The following is an 8,283-nucleotide window of genomic DNA, read 5'->3' on the forward strand; positions in this document are numbered from 1 at the left end:
GCAGACAACAGGCTTCTTAAACCAGAATAATCCAGCCCATTGCCCACCAGATGTGTTCACCAGGGTTCCAAATCCCTAGTCATTCCCCGTCATCAGCTGGCACCAACAATTCATTATTTACAGATGAAAAATAACGTTTTTTCTAAATTGAAAAAACTTTTTTTTTTAATTAAGATGCTCCATGTAGCAAATTTGGACTGTTATATATTTTCTCTTTTTGGGAAATAACACAGCTCTTAGATATTTTTGACACTACTTTTATTTTACTTTTCCAGCTTTTTTTCTTTAACTCTATTTTAAAATCTTACTGTGACTGCTGTCATTTATTTTGGGTGAATACGAATGGATGTACTCGGATCAAATGGCATGACTATTAAGAGGGGAGTGCTTTAATCCACCTGTTGTGCAGCACTCTGCTCCAGTAACACCTGATCAGCTCAACTGGCTCTCCTAGAATCTAACTGGAGGAAGAAAATGGTACGACGAACAGTTTGTATATGACCACCCTCATTCAAACCAGCTTTCTCCTTCCCCACCCCCAATCTAGGTATTCATCTCTTTGCGGTCACATACTTCAGTTGTTTTACGCCATTCATCATATTTTACTTAAAGGTGGTCACTTAAATGCAAACACAAAGAAGGTGCTGCATGGTTTCAGTCTCAACATGATTTCCAATTTTAAATCAAAGGAAAAAGAAAAAAAAAGCAACATTCGAGGAATTTTTTGTTTAGTTTAGTTTATTGTCACGTGTACTGAGGTACAGTGAAAAGCCTTTTGTTGCATGGCAACTAGTCAGCGGAAAGACTATACATGATTACAATTAATCCGTCCACTGTGTACAGATACATGATAAAGGGAATAACGTTTAATGCATGATAAAATCCAGTAAAGATAGTCTAAGGGTCTTCAATGAGGTAGATGGTAGCTTTGGACCGCTCTTATTATAAAATATGGTAAAAATTCCAGACCACATTGTCACCAGATTCCATCCACTATTTGCCATTGACGGTAACACAAATCAAATAAAAGTTAGCATTTGCCATAGCAATAAAAACAAGAACTTCAAAAGTCCTAGAGTCGTGGTCCAAATTAAACGATGAATTATGCTGCAGAAATACCAACACAAGAAGTAATTTTGGGTGCTAGGATAACAATGAAGGGCTGTGGCAACGTATGATCATTTAAACTGGATTTACCCCTTTAAGGGAATGAAATGTTCAGGATTTATTTAAGATTGAAGCTTATTAGAGAATGTGGTTGTGGTTTGCCTACTACATTCCAAAAGTGATTACATTATCCAACCATTTTGGGATATAGTGGGGCCAAAATAGGTGCTATATAAATGTCTAAGAAGGAACTGCACATGCTGGTTTAAATCGAAGATAGACACAAAAAGCTGTAGTAGCTCAGTGGGACAGGCAGCATCGCTGGAGAGAAGGAATGGGTGATGTTTTGGATCAAGACCAATGTCAATGTTTTAACCTGTCACATCTGAATTTTTATAATCATTGTTCTATAACCTTGTATGGTTTATACAAACTGCTGGATTTCAAAAACACATACGTTCCACTATTTTGTTAAAATAGAATTCCAGCTACTCATCCTTAAATTCTCTAATTCCTTCCCAAAACCCATTACCCTCTCTCCTCTTTCCTAAAACGTAATCTTTAACCAAACTCCTGTCTTAATACTGTATCTCCGAATGTTGCTTGGTGTTGAATTATGTTTCAATATGTTTCTGTGAAATAGTTTAAGATGGTTTTCACTGCTAAAGAAGCTATAAGCAAGATGTAGTTGCTGAAGGATAAAAAATATCCTTCCTATCTACTCACTGTTTTACTCTGTTACTAAAATATTGGGTGGTAAACAACGGTTTTAATTGGGATTCCTCCAAACAATGTAGCCAAGCATAAAAGTTTACAGTTTCAGGCTCAAACTCATGTCCATCTCTTTCACAGTACAAAACACGAGTTATTTTGACTCCTACTTTCCTCCGTGTATCTTCAGGCATCTCTGCTGACATGAGAAACAGTCTTATTGAAATATTCCTCACAGTAACAACCTAGTCTCTTCTGGATACCAATTAAGCTTGAAGTTGAGTGAAAGGACCTTTTTCTAAGATCAATAGACTCCAGTCTCTCCAGATCCTCTTTCGTCACAGTCAATCACATTATAATGGAGAAGCCGTGTTGTGCAAGCTCCTGTACCACGGTGATATCACAAACAGATTATTTTCATTTTCTCGGTAGAGATGTTATATTTTTAAAGGACATTAATCAACTTTGCTGACCATTGTTGAAGTGAGCTCATGTAGCATTTCCTGCACATTGAATCACAGAAATCTTATAGACCATAATGCGTGACAGCAGACTTCCATCTGTGTGAAATCTTTCTGTCAAGTGAAAAGTTTTTTGGTTTTTTTTGGCACTTCAATAGAATTTATTCTTTGAGAAAGGAACAACGAAAGTCTAAAGAATGCAAAACTGGCAGGGGTAACATTTCCATGCCAGTAACCTGTGGTAAACAAATGCTTACAGTTCTTGCCTTGTACCGTGTATATCTGCCAATCTTATTGCATTAGCAGGGTGAGACTCTGCGATCACAAGCAATGAGGCAGACATAACTGGAAAACTGAGCAACTCAAAATTCTCATTGCAAAGATCAGTGATAAAGAATATCCTGGAAAGAATTCAAAAAAGTAGTCGCAATATGAGACGAGCAAATGACAGAATATACTGAAAATATGCCAATTATATGTGTCAGTGGTTTGCTTTTATTAAATCTTGTAGAGCTTTGTTTGTCAATGCACCATTTGAAACTTTCTTCCACCTGATAAAAAAGTTAGATGTAGAAATTTGTCCTTGCTTGCTTTCATCGTGGAGGTGTAGCACCAACTGTGTGTTGCACTCGGGTTATGGAATTCACTTGAGTGGATGTCAGTGATTTGGAGTATGTCATAGTGATCATCAACGGTGAGCTATTGGCATTTACTATCATTACCATGTAAATGCTAGCAAGTATGGAAAACGCACACCTCCAGATTCAGGGACAATTTCTTCCTAGCTGTTCTCGGGAAACAGAACCATCCTCTCACCAATTACAGTGGGTCCTAATCTCCCACCAAATGATTGAATCTTGAACTATCTTCAATCAGAATTTACCAGTTTTTATCATCCTCTAAATGTTATTATTCCCTTTATCCTGAATATGTGCACTGCGGATGGCTTGATTGTAATTGTGTCTAATCTTTTCGCTGACTGGATAGCATGCAACAAAAACCTTTTCACTGTACCTTGCTACACGTGACAATAGTTTAGTTTAGAGATACAACGCGGAAACAGGCCCTTAGGCCCACCAAATCCACGCCAACCAATCATGCACTAGCACTATCCAACACAATAGGGACAATTTACAATTTTATCAAGGCCAATTTACTTACAAACCTGTACATCTTTGGAAAGTGGGAGGAAACCGGAGCACTTGGAGAAAACCTATGTGGTCACGGAGAGAATGTACAAACGCCATACAGACAGCACTCGTAGTCAGAATTGAACCTGGGTCTCTGGAGCTGTAAGGCAGCAATGTTATTGCTGTGACACCCAGGAAATAATCTAAACTAAACTAAAATCTTTGGATACTACTTCAATGCAGACATCCCAAACTTGATAGTAAAGTTTCCTTGTGCCTACATGGGCAGTGTTATTTGCAGCCCTCCCCGATGCAATCAGCTAAAATCACTTGAACAGGTGAGAATTTAGGCTTCTTACAAACTCGTCCAACCTGAACAAATCCTGAAAGTTTTGCACTTGTTTACATGTAGTCCAAGTGAATTTTAATGATGTACAAAATGATAATTGCTGTTTTGCAAACTTATTTTCCTAATGGTAACTAGCTTTAGGTAACTAGTTTTAGGTAGGTATATTCTAATTATCTTTTGCGAAAATATTTTGCGTTTAAATTTCATCGCCTTTAATCATATTTTTTAATTTAGTTTAGTTTAGTGATACAGCATGAAAACAGGCGCTTTGGCCCAAGTCCACACTGGCCATTGATCACCCATTCACACTAGTTCTATATGATCCCACTTTCACATCCTAGATATTGGCAATTTACAGAAGCCAATTAACCTATAAATCTGCATGTCAAATCAGAGCACCCAGAGAAAACCCTTGCGGTCACGGGAACAACTAGACAGCACCAGTAGTCAGGATCGAACCCGGGTATCTGACCTTGTGAAGCGGCAGCTCTCCGCTGCACCACTCTGCCACCCATAAGTTCAATTCTTTTTTAACGATTAGAAAAAAATTAAAAATTAAAAATAATTTAAAAACTAATTACTTTTTTTTGTGTGTAAGAGTTAATTAATGTGAATGATTCTTCAGCTGCTTGATGACATCACAGCTACTGAATACCAACAATTTTCTCTTCTATTATCAACCAACACAAGAAAGGGAAATCAGAGATGCCGTAAATCTGAAATAAAAAGAGAAAATGCCAAAAACACTCAGCAGATCAGGCAACAGAAACAAAGTTATTATTTCAGGATTGATACCCTTAAACAGAACTAGGAAAAAGAGTCCTTGCAAAATACTCACTTTATCTTTATATATAGCTTCTTTCCCCAGATTAATTGATTGAAACAGGCCAGAGCGTCCACACTGACCATAAATCACCATTTCACACTAGTTCTATGTTATACCACTTTTGCATTCGCTCCTTACACACTAGGGGCAATTTACAGAGGCCAATTAACCTACAAACCCGCCCTTCTTTTGGATGTGGGAATAAATCGGAGCACTCGGAGAAAATCCATGTGATCTCAAGGAGGACATGCAAACTTCACACAGACAGCACCCGAGGTCAGAGTGGAACCTAGGTCTCTGGCACTGTGAGACAGCAGGACTACCACTGTGCCACCCTTTGCTGACGGCAAATTCATTGCCAATGGAACGGAGTTTTGGAAGTGGAATGCAATGTATAAATGTCAATTTACGTGAGCATACAAGCATATATATTTCTACTTCAAAGTTATTTAAAAATAACAAGCAATATTGATACAATTGTATGACCCCAATACACTATTCATCAGTGCCATTCTTGTTATCCCCATCCACACTCTCTCCTGTAAAGACAACATAAATGCAGACTCAATCCTGAAGTTTTGCCGTAAGGCTAAGTCTTTATCTTGAAACATGTAAGAGCAGCAAGCCTGTTAGTTTGAATATTGGCAAACTGTATCCATCACAACCCTACCTAATAGTTCAGCATTGCCCTTAGGCAAGTGACCGTAATCTTTTGTGCATCATTCCTTGAATCTAACTCAAAAGAGACATCTGAGTTTCCCTGCTGCATAGGCATTATGTTCCCCCTCCCTCTGTTCCCCTCCCTGTCTCTCCAGCTACACCTCCACCAACCTCTCTGCACTTCTAAGATATCCGTTAAAACCTTTCTCTTTGGCCAGGTTTTGGGCCACTGCCACTGATATCTTATCTTTGGTTCAGTTTCGAGTTATACACAAAATGTTGAAGTAACTCAGCGGGTCAGGCAGCATCTCTGGAGAAAAGGAATAGGTGACATTTTGGGTCGAGACCCTTCTTCAGACCCAGGTTCAGCTTCATTTTGTGCCTGAATATGACGCCCTGAGCCAGCCCATTTTCTATACATCATATATCATGTGAATTTGAAACATGGTTACTATACATTAGGCTGATGCACAGGTCCATCATTAGGGTTATGTTCTGGCATTGGTGGTGTTTTGCCTGCTTGCTTCAGTGGACATTAAAGACTGTGCTTTAATTTCTCTGGAGCCGAGAGAAATCGGAAATATTACAGAACACAAAAGAATCTAACCATAAGAAGTGGAGGACAAAATAACAATGTATCATCCACTGAGTCAGTAATTACAGAGGAGCAAAACTGAAAAATAAATAGATGGAAGAATGACAAAGCAAGATGCCGGGTTGCAAAAGAAAATTCATGAAAAGAACCACACAATCAGAAATCAGTTGCAACAGTCTATTTCTGCGCAGACAAAGAGCTCAGTCCCAAATGTAAAGGTGAAATCAGCAGGTGTTCACAGAAAACAATAAAGGGAAATGTGTTTTATTTGTGACAGTGACTAACGTTTTCATCTTGGCTACCTGCCTGGTATGTTATTCAGGATTTAAGTAATGCAAAGGACTCTGGTGGTTGCAGGCTTGATCAGTTCCTATATGTCAATATCTTGCCGAGACTGAGAGCCTTGTTGGTTACCTAAGTTACAGTATGTATTTGAGTTGAAACTGCAGTCTTTGTGCACAACAATACAATGATAAGCCACTGTTGCACTTGCAAAGGTATTTTGGAGAATGCAGAATAATCCAGTCCATTTTTCAATAATTAATTACCTCCATGAAATAGAACTACGTAACATTGGCATTAAAAAGTATTAGCTATTTGAGCCTATGATTAACAGAAAACTGACTACACCGAGGCTCTTTATCAGCCACCAGCAGTGTGATGTGGTGGGGAAACGGTGGCATTTCCATGTGCCTGCCGCCCTTCGTTTTCTCGGCGGTTTTGGAAGGCGGAGGTGAGGACTTTGCTGCCAAATGGCATGAGGGGAGACTGCACAATGGAGCAAGCGTCTGAGCATGATCTATCGACTCACAGCTACCCACAGGCACAGTGGTTTGAATTGATGCAGCAGAAACATTTGGAGACATCTGTTTGAAATCCAGCTACAGTTTCTGCTGCTGGGTCACCACGTTGCCGTCTGTAGTTAACTGTGCAACTAGATGCCAGAGGTTGCCATGAGAAAAAAAAAAAAGCATTTTACTAGCAAAATAAGAATTGTGGCATCCACAATGGTTGGAGTCTTCTGACAGTACTGAACATCGCACTGATCACAAAATATTATGGTTAACCCTTGCTGATCATGCTCCTGTTATATAGAAACATGTAGAACAAGGGGCATAGAAACATAGAAAAATAGGTGCAGGAGTAGGCCATTCGGCCCTTCGAGCCAGCACCGCCATTTAATATGATCATGGCTGATCATCTAAAATCTGTACCCCGTTCCTGCTTTTTCCCCCATATCCCTTGATTCCTTTATCCCTAATAACTCTCTCTTGAAAACATCCAGTGAATTGGCCTCCACTGCCTTCTGTGGCAGAGAATTCCACAGATGCACAACTCTCTGGGTGAAGAAGCTTTCCCTCATCTCAGCCCTAAATGGCCTACCCCTTATTCTTAAACTGTGACCCCTGATTCTGTACTCCCCCCACATCGGGAACTTTTGGCCTGCATCTAGCCTGCCCAATCCATTAAGAATGTTATATGTTTCAGAAGATTCCCTCTCATCCATCTAAATTCCAGTGATTACAAGCCCAGTCGACCCATTCTTTCACCATATGTCAGTCCCGCCATCCCGGGAATTAACCTGGTGAACCTACGCTGCACTCCATCAATAGCAATAATGTCCTTCCTCAAATTAGGAGACCAAAATTGCACACAATACTCCAGCTGCAGTCTCACCAGGGCACTGTAGAACAGCAGTAGGACCTCCTTGCTCCTGAACTCAAATCCTCCTGCAATGAGGCCAACATGCCATTAGCTTTTTTCACTACCTGCTGTAACTGCTTTCTTGCTTACAGTGACTGATGTACAAGCACACCCAGGTCTCGTTGCACCTACCCTTTTCCTAATTACGGTGGTGCAGCGGTAGAGGCCCTGTTCAATCCTGACCACAGGTGCTGTCTGTACAGAGTTTGTACGTTCTCCCTGTGACATGCTTGTAGGTTAGTTGGCTTCCGTAAATAGTCCCTAGTGTGTAGGGTAGAACTAGTTCGATGGTTCTTTATTGTCACGTCTGCACGGCACACTGAAATTATTTTGCACAATCTACAGATGCGCAGTCGCCATATTTTGGCACCATTAACAAGTGTATGGGTGATTGATAGTTGGCACAGACTCGGTGGGTCAAAGGACCTGTTTCAAGGCTGTATCTCTAAATTAAACTAAACTAAAAACAAAAGGGTTAACGAAGACAAGCAATTGGGAATTCCACCCGCTGCAAGTTCACCTTTAAGGCCCATCAATATTCGGAAATATATAGCATTTCCTTCATCTTCACAGGATCATAAATTCAGGAATTCTGTAATCTAACAGCATGGTAGAATAAGTCTCACCAGAAAGACTGCAGCAGTTCAAGCCAGCAGCTCTCTATCACTTTCTCAAGGGTAATTAGTGATGAATGATAAATGCTGTCCTTGCCAGTGGTGTCCACATCCCATGAAAGAATT

The sequence above is a fragment of the Leucoraja erinacea genome, chromosome 20 (assembly GCF_028641065.1).
Source record: "Leucoraja erinacea ecotype New England chromosome 20, Leri_hhj_1, whole genome shotgun sequence".
Taxonomy (NCBI): domain Eukaryota; kingdom Metazoa; phylum Chordata; class Chondrichthyes; order Rajiformes; family Rajidae; genus Leucoraja; species Leucoraja erinaceus.